The sequence below is a fragment of the Oryx dammah genome, unplaced genomic scaffold (genome assembly GCF_014754425.2).
Source record: "Oryx dammah isolate SB20612 unplaced genomic scaffold, SCBI_Odam_1.1 HiC_scaffold_18, whole genome shotgun sequence".
NCBI classification, from domain to species: Eukaryota; Metazoa; Chordata; class Mammalia; order Artiodactyla; family Bovidae; genus Oryx; species Oryx dammah.
Genome location: NW_024070202.1, coordinates 99,635,610 through 99,647,894, shown reverse-complemented (window position 1 = coordinate 99,647,894; position 12,285 = coordinate 99,635,610). Strand labels below are relative to the sequence as shown.

General features: G+C 49.3%; 1 long non-coding RNA gene across 1 annotated transcript; it reads left to right on the top strand.

Moving 5' to 3' along the window:
- The first annotated feature begins 2,933 nt into the window (after nt 1–2,933).
- On the top strand, nt 2,934–4,781 carry LOC120877620. The gene is made up of 3 exons (XR_005724365.1): nt 2,934–3,352; nt 3,992–4,139; nt 4,524–4,781. It is a non-coding gene; the product is annotated as an uncharacterized LOC120877620 (long non-coding RNA).
- Nucleotides 4,782–12,285: the final 7,504 nt, after the last annotated feature.

The window sequence follows — 12,285 nt, the reverse complement described above, 5'->3', positions numbered from 1 at the left end:
CAGGTGAGAACACTTCTGATGGCACTCACATTCTACACCAGGACAACTCTCACAGTGTTGTTGCATAAAAATGACCACAAGACCTCAGTGGAGTGCATAAACAGACCTTTCTTTCTGCTCCTGAGCAGACGCATTGCTGGGCCATCCTGCAGGTCAGCTGAGGACTGGCTGGTTTAAGAGGGTCTTGGCTGATGCTTCAGCTCCATAGCCTCTCATCCTCCAGGAGGCTAGTCCAGCTGTGTTCACATGAAGAAGCGGGAGTTGGAGATAAAGGATAAAGCGGGCAAGTGTTTCGCACATCTGCACTCTCATCTGGTTTGTTCCTGTCCCGTTGGCCACAGCAAGCTCTGGGTCCCAGAATCAGAGTGTGCGGAGGCTGCACAGCTTCCCAGTAGAGGGCAGAGATACAGACGGAGTGCTCAGGGGGCCAGTCATGCCATCAGTGCCACAGTGCCTGAGAGAAAGAAGGCTGGAAGAGATTGGGATCGAGGGCAGGTGGAGATCTGGACTGAGGAAGGGAACCTCCACGGTAACGTGAGGAAGAAAATGATAGGATTGGTCCTCAGGACACATCAGCCTTACGTGTCAGGAAGGCTGAGGAGTCTCCCCATGGCCCATTCTTGCTTTCTCTACACCTCTGAGCTGTAAGTTCCTGGGTGAAGGATGGCTATTTTGTCTTCACTATAGGCAATCACAAATACTTTTGCTTTCCCTACCAATTGGATCCTTCCCTTCAGCATTCGGATCTGATCTGTTCGCCCTGAATAAACTCTCCCTTGATTTCATGTGCCTCTCCAGCTACTGGCTGTCTTGAAATAGAAGAACTAGACGGGAAGCAAGGGATACTGGCGACCTTACACGGCAGTTCCCTTCAGATCAGCCTAGTAAGAAAACTTGGAAGCAGAAGGACTTGGTCAGGACCAGGCAAGGTGGGGTCTTGGTCTATCTATGCCATTGGCAAAGGCTGCAGAGGTTAAAATTGTGTACTTTGTACACTTGACTCTGATGTCTGGCATAATCTGATGTGCACAGGATGTCAGCAGCCTCCTCAACATTTAACAGAGCGATGAGAGATTCATTTCATGAGATTCCCAAGACTCTGCTTCCCCAGGGTGACTCCTGCTGAGCCGGCAATGCTGAGACCTTGTGGAAGGTGCTTTGTTTGCTGGTGAGGCAGAGGAACAACTTGGGAGGAGTTGGGGTAAGCCAAGGGCTTGGGGAACAGGACCAGAAGTGCCCAATGGGCAGGTGAGGAAACTGGGAGCCGAGAGACGGGCAGAACCTCTGGGGAGGACGGTGGGAGCAGGCTCAGCTCAGAGAAGCGAGGAGGAGACCGAGGGGCCGTGGTCAGGAGACAACGTTGGAGGTGACAGCCGGAGGGAACGCTAGCCAGGCCAGCGGGACAAGTGACCTCCAGCAGAGGTGGTCAAGGAGCGAGAGCTGGCGTCTGTGAATGCAACGGGCCAAAGGGCAAAGCTTGGCCTCAGGCTGGGGGGTTCAGGTCCGGTGGGCTGCCAGGGAGGGTCAGTGAGGAGACGACTGACCGGAGAGCTCAAGCAGACGGGTCAAGGCCCGCGGCTGGGCTGGGCCACCTCTCTCTATGATGTACCTCCTCTGAGCAGCACTGCTTCCTTCTGAGCCCTGCAGCTCACAGCAGGATTTCATCAAGGCTGTGAACTGGTGATGTGCAGAGGGCAGAAGGAGGGACCCCAGAGACAAGGGGAGCAGGAGGGGACTCTGGATTCAGAAGCATACTCTCCAGAGATCTCTGACATCTCTTTACCTTCCATTTGGAGACAGAGGAACCCTTTGGTTCCTTATGAAAACTAAAGTCTCAGTTAGAATTTCCTCTCCTGGTAAGATGATTTGAGAGAATAGCAATGAAACACGTATATAACCATATGTGAAATAGATCACCAGTTCAAGCTGGATGCATGAAACAGGGTACTCAAAGCCGGTGCTCTGGGACAGCCCTGAGGGAGGGGATGGGAGGGAGGTGGGAGGGGTTTTCAGGATGGAGGACACATGTAATGTACACCCATGGCTGATTCATGTCAATGTATGGCAAAAACCACTACAATATTGTAAAGTAATTAGCCTCTAATTTAAATAAATTGATTAATTAAAAAAAAATAATTTCCTCTCCTTCATCGGTGAACATAAGACTCACCAGCTGGGGGCCACACCCCCACCCCACCTCCACGGCTGGGAGTTTTCTGCTCCTCTTCCTCCAGGAGCAGAAAGAATGAACGCGGACTCACAGGATCACAGAGATGGATTTGCAAGGCAGCGGGCCAGTGACTTTAACCTTAGCATTGCTCAGCTCGAACCAATCGCGCTAAGGCGATAGATTACAAGGTGCTGCTGCTGCTGCTGCTAAGTCGCTTCAGTCGTGCATAGGAGCCCAATTCTCCGCAGCTCGTCGGCGTTGAGCATTTGTCTGATAGTTGAGAAGAGAGCGCCACCTTGTGGGGAAACACTGACGTTCAGGATGTGCCGGCCCATTCTTCTATGAAAACTCGACTTCACCTACTTTCTGCTAGGTCTGTACCCTCTCGTTTCATTTCCAGAGTGCACTGAGATGTCGGGTTATAAGAAACAGTATATTAAGCTATTTCCAGGTTCAAAAGGTAACACGAAAGATGTACCTGGTCCCCGGAGGGTGCCTTTCAAGTGTAGTTTTTAAGACCTGTCACTTGTCTTCCTCAGTGTGGAACTGAGAATCCCATAGACAGAGGAGCCTGACGGGTGACAATCCATAGGGTTGCACAGAGTCAGACACGACTGGAGCAACTTAGGACACACACAGAAGTGGATTGAAGGCGAAAGGAGAAGGGGGCAGCAGAGGACAAGAGGGTTGGATAGTATTACTGACTCAATGGACAGGAGTTTGAGCAATCTCTGGGAGATGCTGAAGGACAGGGAAGCCTGGCGTGCGGCAGTCCATGGGGTCGCAAAGAGTCAGACACGACTCCGTGGCTGAACAACAACAGAAGCAGAAAGTCTGCCTACCTGAAATTCTCCACTTAGTGCATGTCTGTGAATTAAAGGTTTCCTACAAGCATCTCCACTCAAGTCTGGAAAAGCCTGTTGAGTTTTCTCCAGCCCCTGAGTTGCTGTGAGCAGGCCAGTGAGGGGCGGGAGGCAGCCAACCAGTTCGCAGGGAGAGAGGGGCTGGTCCTAATCTGTAGAATCTGCTCTCTTCCATGCTGCAAATACTTCTGTGATGGCTGATCTCAAGCGCCAGACCTACAGAGGAGATGCAAACCGTGAGCTCCAGCAGGGGGCGCAAGCCGGCTCCAGCACACCACCAGCTCCTGCTCATCTCTGGAGTCCCGCTCACTTCTCCAAGGTAATTAACAAAAGGGACAGCGGGCTGAGGCAAAAAGACCAGATTCGGGGACCCAAAGATCTGCAAAAGTGCTAGGCAATGCCAGAAGCGAGTTGGAAAGCGAAGAATATATATATTTTTTCATCCTTTGACAAAGACACAGAATTCTGGGGACACGGTATGGGATGCTGTGTCCCAGAAGAGTTGATTTTCACCAGAGCAATAACCCGTGGAGATGCTTCAAACAGTGCCTAACATTCAGGAAGGGCTCAATAAGTTGTCCTTTCTGATGTTCAGATTGCAACTTTTGGAACTTCCCTGGTGGTCCAGTGGCTAATGCTGTGTTCCCAATGCAGGGGGCCTGAGTCAGACACGACTCTGTGGCTGAACAACAACAGAAGCAGAAAACTAGTCAGGGAACTAAACTCCACGGGCTGCAACTACATGTGTGTATATGTATATATATATATGTGTGTGTGTGTGTGTATAATGGATTCCACATGCTTCAACTAAGAAATGACACAACCAAATAAGCATAAATATATATTTTTTAAACATGGTAACTTTCTTGAATGTCCCAATAGGCCACACATCTTAATTTCTTATTTTCCTCAATTGAGCATCAAGGGAAATAATTGTATATTTTTCTTCCTCCAACAGATATACCCTTGGCATTTCTTGAAGGCCCTGTTTATTTTCACTTGAAAAGGGCCAAAAATGAGATTGGCAAACACTCCTTCAATCGGACAACTCTCCTGGGAAATAGCATCTATGGAGCGCCTTATATATGCCATCTGATCAATATCAGGTCTCACTTCTTTCTCACAGCAATTCTGTAAAGGGGGTGCCATCATTTTCCTTTCGTAAATAAGGAAACTGAAGTCTGAGATGTTATGAGAGTTGTCCAGGACCATTTAATGGGATGGTGACAGAAACGAGGGGATTCAAATTGGGATCTTCGGGGCTCAAAGCGCTCTCCATGCCTCTGTATTGCCCTCAAATAAGAGAAAGCAAAGCTCAAAGAAAGCATTTTCATCTGGCAAACCCCATTTTTCATGTCACATCACAGTCCATGTGAACGAGACCCTGGATTTGTGCAGTGCACAGCCTGTGCACACTACCGTGGCCGTATATGTATTTCTCTTCCCTCTTCTTTTTCACTTGTACCATGGGGCCATCTTCTCTTCCCCAGGTTACACCAAAGTGGAAATGAAAGGCCAAAGAAATCACTGACTTCCACTTGAATGAAAGATAAATATTTCCTCCTCAGAGGCCTGAGGAAGGGGAGAGAATAGATGGTGGCCACTGAAAATAGGAGTGGAGGGCAGCCAGGACTCTGGAGGGATGAGGAGCACTCCAAGCAGAAGAAAGACCCTTCTATGAGAGAGGTCCCGCAGGGAGGACAAGCTGCCCCAGGTGGAAAGGCTTCTCCAAGTTCACCGGGAAGGACATCCTGACGTAGCTAAGTCCCTCTGATCTGCAGGTGGAGAGCTGGGCTGAGGGAGCCCTTCTGTGGGGCAGAAAGGGACAACTGGGTCCCTGACCAAGGGGTGCCTGAGCAGAATCAGAGGTGGGGTGTCCCCGTGAGCAGGGGCAGCATGGAGCCCCCAACGAACTTACAAGAACTGCAAACCCTACCATGTGGGCAGGAGACTCAGCGTATGGATGGTATAACTGAGGCTGGGGATGAAACTATCCTCTTAAACAGCTGCCACCACCCCTCTTCAGGAAGAAACTCCTCGTCTGGGAGAGGAAGCTGGTGAGGACTCAGGGTGCATGGTGAGCCCGTGAGGGTGGGGGAGATGGGGGGTACAAGAGCTTCCAAGGAGGGGAGCCGGGGCTGTCTGCTGGCAGGGGGAGGTGGATGGGGTGTGGGGGATGGAGGGGAGGAGGGGAGATGGTGGGAAGTCAGAAGATGGTGGGAGGCTGTGCGGAGAGGTGAGACACCCCCTCTCTGCAAGCACCCAACTCTAGGAACCATTCAACCGGGCTCAGAGGGGCTTTCCGGTCCCTGGAGCCGCGGCTGTGGTCATATGTGGGCAGCTGAGCTGAGGGCTGGGACACATCCAAAGACTTGGGGGCCTGGAGCTGCAGTGACTCCGACCGACTACATCAGCCCCCCTCCCTCCTGGAATTTGAAGAATTGGGAGATTCCAGCCAAGGGCTGTGGCGTGACCCCGGGAGGCCCCAGCGGGCACTCGCTTCACAGAGGGTTCCATGACGAGGGGAGAAATGTAACTTCCACGTGGGAGGTTCCAAGAGCACATCCTGGAGCAAGCGTTGACTTAGCATGCGAGCTTCCTTAGCCAAGTAGGAAATGGCTGCCCACTCCAGTATTCCTGCGAGAATCCCATGGACAGAGGAGCCTGGCGGGCTACGGTCTGTGGGGTCACAAAGCGTCAGACACGACTGACCGGCTAACACACACGCACACACTTCAGGACATACTCTCAGAGGCCCTCACACACGCACACACTTCAGGACACACTCTCAGAGGCCCTTCTCCCCACCTCACCAACTGGGTGTCACCCCACCTCTTTCCTGTGGAGATCGGCAGAGAAAGGGAGAGGAAGGCCGCTTTCTCCCTGGTTCTTCAGAAAGTATGGAAGTGCTCAGAGAGAAACGGGAGTGATTATTCTCACACTCAAAGGAAGCCTGGTTGCGTATGTTTGCCTTTAATCAAATGACGAGTTAGAGGGCTGTTTATCTTACCGCTTACAAATGATTGGGGAAGTATTTAAACTTTAAAGACTCGGGGATTGAGAATTTACTCCCATGCTGTTGGAATAATTTGACTGTTTTGGCAATGTCTACATATAAGCACTGTAAGACACTTGTCCGCCTGAGACTAATACATTCACTGCGGTATAACTAGCACTGGGTCCATTAACTCGGAAATGCAACTCCAACCAGCTGGCTTATGGCAAGGTTAGCCCATGGTTGGCACACTCCACACATCTGTGGAGGGACGGAGTCCCCATGAACTGAGATTGACAGCGACATGAACTTGGAATCATGAAGGAAAAGTCAAGGGCTTTGAAGGCAGAGGGCGCTGTCCCGCAGGAGACAGAAGACGGTGCTTGAACAGAGAACTCCTCTGCTTGCTGAGACTGCTGAAGCTGGAGTGAGGGGCTCAGATCCAAGCATCCACAAGGCGCCCAAACCTTCCCGGCCAGCATAATGGTCTTCTCTGGGTCTCTTGTTTGCTTTCCTTTGATTCTGCCCTTCAAAGGAAATAGGGTGTGTTGATGTTCTGGAGAAAGAATGTGCCTTCTGGGCGATCTAATTCATCCTGCAGTAGAATGAAAAGGAAATGAAGGGGCAGAAAGAAGCAAGGCTCATGGAGTATCTCAGTAGAGTGAAAGCCTGTGAGTCTGTTAATATACTGCTCTGTGCACATGGACAGGTCCTGCTGCTGTGCTTTCACCCCCTAAACCATGGACAGAAAACAACTGGTGTGAAGAATAAATGTTACATGGGATCTGGATGAAGGGCGAGACAAGAAGGCCTAATGTGCTTGACACAGAAAAGAACAGATGCACACTCTATCTCATTAAATCCTCACCCCAGCCCAAAGGTAATGGTATATAAGCAAATAAAAGCAAAACATACCAAAACAGGCTCTCGAAGAAAACAGGCTTCACACCACTGGGAAGCATTAGGATCAAGGCTTGGGGGTCTAGTTCAGTCTAATGCCAGAGTCCCTTCTCTTTCCACTGACTCCCAAAGCAACAAGCACTCTGAAAATTACAAAGAGCACTGCAAGTCCCCTGTCTATTGACCAGAGGCCAAAGATGCTTACTCCTGAAAATCACCAGCTTAATAGAGGTCTCAGATCTTCAGAAGATGCAGTATAGATGAGATATTTTCAGCTAGCTACTTCTACTGGTCTACCAGGCTATATTTTTCCAGTTTAGTGATGGACAAGGTGAGTCACGGGATTTTGTTTTTAAGAAGGTTAAATTTCCACAACAAAGTAGCTGTGGTATGTCGGGCTAAGGGAGATGTTTTTGCCCAAGAAAGCTGGTTACTGGGGCCATGCAAGTTGATACATGCCTCTGAGTCCAGAAGCTTGAGGCAGACAGGTGCCCGAGAGGCGGGTATTAGATTCTGCCCATCCCCCCACCCCCACCCTCCCACCTTCTACCTCCCTACCCCAACCCTGTTCTCATTTTATTCGACTTAAATTGGTCTTTAGTCAGCATCTGTGTTGATACAGAAATGCAGACTCTCTGTAGCTTGAACGACAGTCAGCCATTCAACCTTCTCTCTCCCAATGCCTGTGGGCTCTGCATTTGCTGAGTTGGTCACCTTCATCTAAACGTTTGGGTCTCTGTATGTTTAATGAACACAGCTGTTAGGGTTCCCTTAGAGTCAAACATTTGGATCATAAACCGTCAAGGACACACACACAATTGTTTTTCATTCAGATATTTGTTAGTGTGTAGAGAGTGCTTACCAGGTGGCACTAGTGGTAAAGAACTGGGAGATGTGAAAACCTTGGGTTTGATCTCTGGGTCAGGAAGATCCCCTGGAGGAGGAAACGGCAACTTTCACTCCAGTATTCTTGCCATGGGCAGAGGAGCCTGGCGGGCTACAATCCATAGAGTCACAAAGAGGTGGACATGACTGAAGCGACTTAGCACGCACACACAAAGACGTTTAAGTGTATTCCAGTCTTCTTAAGACTGGAAGTGTAAGCAAAGACCTGCTCCTCTCAAAAGTGCTAGAAAGTTCCTCAAAAAGTTAAACATAGAATTTCCATTTAAACCAGCAATTTCACAGCTAGGTATACACCCCCAAAGAACTGAACACCGGAATCCAAACAAATACTTGTACACAAATGTTCTTGGCAGACCTGTTCACAGTCCAATGCTCACCAGCAAAGGAGTGGATAAAGAAAATACGGTGTCTCCACACAATGGATAACGATTTGGCCTTAAAAAGGAATGATGTGCTGATATGTGCTACAAAACAGATGAGGTTTCAACACATGCTAGGTGACAGAAGCCAGACACAGAAGACCATATATTCTAGGGTTCTGTTTGTATGAAATATCCAAAATAGGCAAATCTATAGAGACAGAAAGCCAGTCAGTGGTTGCCAGGGACTGGGGGTGCCAGAGAATGGGGAGTGACTGCCTAATGAGTACAGGGTGTCCTTTGGGGTTGGGGGAAATGTTCTAGGACCAAAGACAGGTGATGGCTGCCCAAGACTGTGAATATACTAAAAGGCACTAAACTGTACATATTAAAAAGGTTACTTCTGTGCTATGTATGTCTTGCCTCACTTTTTCTTCTAAGTGCTGGGAGCATGGAGTAGGGAGCAGAGAATGAATGAATGGATGGAAGGCAGGTGAGAAAACAGCACCATGGCGAGAGAAGCCAGGGACCAAGATACAGATGGCAGCAACTCTGCTACCAGCTGTGTGATGGTGGGCAAGTCACCCACCCGCTCAGGGCCTCCCTTCTCTCCTCTGTGAGAAGGAAGAGGCTCGGCACAGCCAGTTCTGAGGACACGTTGTCCATGTCAGTTACGGTTGCAAATGCACTTGTTAATTTCATGGATCTACACATTCTTCTCTAAGGACCTTCTTCTAGATGCATTCTGTTGTTGCTTTTAAAAAATATACCCTTCTAATCATTTTTTAATTTTGTTTGTTTCTGGCTGTGCTAGGTCATCACTGCTGGATGCAGACTTTCTCTAGTTGCAGCCCCACCCCTACCCCACGACTCTCTAGGGCTTTAGTAGCTGTGGCTCATGAGTTTCATTACCCCACAGCAGGTGGGATAGTCCCAAACCAGGGATCAAACACATGTCCCCTGCATTGGCAGGTAGATTCTTAACCACTGGACCATGGGGGAAGTCTCATCCTGGTTTTTAAATCAGTTCACTCATTCAAGCTTCACCAACTTCCAAGAGAAAACTCAGAGAAGCCAGAAGAACCTGCTGTGCTGATTAAAAAATAATAATAATAATTCTATGTTGAACAGGGGGATGTGAAAGGCAGAGCAGGGCCTGCAATTAGTGAGGACAGGGAACAGATAACATCAATGCTTCTGGCCAAGGCTGTTAAAGAAATATACACTTTCACTTTACTGCCCTGCAAAGTTAAAACTCCCCACTATGTGTGATTCACTATGACACTGTATGTAATCCTGAGGCCGTCTGCTCCAAGGGAAGATCTGATTTGTAGCCAGGGGCGCATCATGGCTGAGCACACTGGTCACGATGAAGCTGGTGCCCCACCCCTGCTGGGTACACCCAAGGTGAAAGCCATGCTGCCAAGGAGGCTGCGGGGCTGTCTATTCTGTGACTGCAGTCCAGATGGGAAGGGCTACAGGCACTGGAGGCCCTGCAGGACACAACTTCAGACACACCCACGGGGCTGTGATCGGCAGGACATCCCGTGCTGTGGTGTGACACCCTGCTCCACCTTCCAGAGAGCAAAGCACCAGTCTCCCCTCTGCTGGGCCACCCATTAAGGGAGGGCCCCAGCTCCCCTGAGCAGCGCTGGCACCAGCAATCCGGAAGGGCAGGGCAGGCCACGGTTTGATGGGAGGCGCCCCTGGAAAGACGGACCTGCTCCAGGGTGTTACCCACTCTTGGCTGCCAACAGCTGGCTAGCCCTGCGAGCTCCATGCACAGGGAAGAGAAATGCACAGACTCATTCATCTAGGTGTGTTCCCCTGGACCAGTGGTCCCCAACATTTTAGCACTAGGAATGGGTTTCATGGAAGACAATTTTTCCATGGACCAGGGTGTGTGGGGAGGGGGCGGGGTGGGGAGAGATGTCCAGATGATTCAACTATATTACATTTATCGTGCACTTTATTATTATTACATCAGCTCCATGTCAGATCAACAGACACTAGATCCCAGAGGTTGGGGACCCCTGCCCTAGACCCTGTACCTTCTGATGCTGCCTACACAGGCTTTGCCTTGACCAAAGAACTCTCCTATAAGGCAGAAACCCAAGCACAGTCACCTGGGGTTCATGCTACATTCAGTCTTCTCAGTATGCCAACTCTTATGCTGGCAAAAATGGTCTGTATGTGTCTACTGCACAATCGAACACTTCCCAGTATGAACTGTGTTAGCACACTTCTGCTTAGTGCAGCGAGAGGTTCCTAATAAACAGAAGGCCAGTTCTCTGCCTTGGGGACTTTAATTTGTTCACTCCTTGATTCACTCCATTTTTGAGCCGTCTATCAAGTGCCAGGCACTGATTCCATCTTCAAAGTCAATGGAGAGGAAAACTGCTCACACCTAAAACAGCTAGAGAATAATCCCAGACAGACATAGAAAGTGAGAATGTTAGTTGTTCAGTTGTGTCCAACTCTTTTCAACCCCGTGGACAGCCAGCCTCCTCTGTCCATGAAATTCTCCAGGCAAGGATATTGGAGTGGGTAGCCATTCCTTTCTCCAGGGGATCTGCCCAACCCAGGGGCTGAATGCAGGTCTCCTGCATTGCAGGCAGATTCTTTACTGCCTGAGCCACTAGCTGCTGCTGCTGCTAAGTCGCTTCAGTTGTGTCCGACTCTGTGCGATCCCATAGACAGCAGCCCACCAGGCTCCCCAGTCCTTGGGATTCTCCAGGCAAGAAGAACACTGGAGTGGGCTGCCGTTTCCTTCTCCAATGCAGCCAAGTGAAAAGTGAAGTCACTCAGTCGTGTCCAACCCACCTGAGCCACTAGGGAAGCCCCCAGACAGACATAGCATGGAGGCAAATCATGACAACTGCTGACACTCACTGTAAGTTTAGCCATTCAAGTTTATCCTTATATATGCATCCTTATATATTCAAGTTTATTCTTATATATGCATCTACTTTCAAGCTAGAAAGAGTCCAAGTCACCACTGGGTCCAATGGCATGGTACCCTACCCAGGGACTGACAATTCCAGGATCTCTTGGACAGCTTATTAAATGTACAGATTCCTCATGCCCATCAGGGCTGCAAGGATGTGGAGAAGCTGGGGTTCTAAGGCACTATTGGTAGGAACGTAAAACAGTGCAGCTGCAGGAGAAAACACTTTGATGGTTCCTCAAAAAATTAAAATTACCATGTGGTCCAGCAATTTCACTTCTGTGTATGTCCAAAAAACTGAAAGTAGGGTCTCAGAGAGATGTATGTACACCCAAGTTCATAGCAGCACTATTTACAATAGTCAAAAGGTAGAGGACTTCGCTGGTAGCAGAGTGGATGGAATCTGCCTGCCAAAGCAGGGGACGCAGGTTTGATCCCTTGTCTGGGAAGATTCCATGCGATGAGGGGCAACTAAGCCAGTCCAAAGCTTACCTTGGACACCTAGAGCCCAAGCTCCAGAGCCCTCAAGCTGCAACTACTGAGCCTATGTGCCCAAACCACTGCCTGCGTGCTGAGAGCCCAAGCTCTGCAACAAGAAGACGCCACAGTAAGAAGTCTGAACACCACAATTAGAGAGTAGCTCCTGCTTGCCACAGCTCGAGAAAGCCCATGCAAACCAGTGCAATGAAAACCCAGCGCAGCCAAAACTAAATAAAAGGTAGAAGCAACCCCAGTTCCCACCAACAGATGAAGGAATAAACAAAATGTGGTCTATACATAGAGCAGAATGCTATTCATCCTGAAAGAGGAAGGAAATTCTGACACCTGCTTCACGATAAAACTTGAAGAGCTTATGCTAAGTGAAATAGGCCCAGCGTAGATAGACAAACGCTGTACGATTCCAGCTATTAGGAGAGTAGTCAGAGTCACAGACACAGGTGGTTGCCAGGTGCTGGGGGAGGACAGAATGAGGAGCTGTTGTTTAATAGATACGGGGTTTCAGTTTTCCAAGATGAAAAAGTTCTGGTGACTGGTTGCACAACAATATGAATATACTTACCATGACTGCACTGAATTAGTAAAAATAGTCCAGATGGTAAAATGTGTGTCATGCATTTTACCCCAATCTTTAAACACACAGGTTC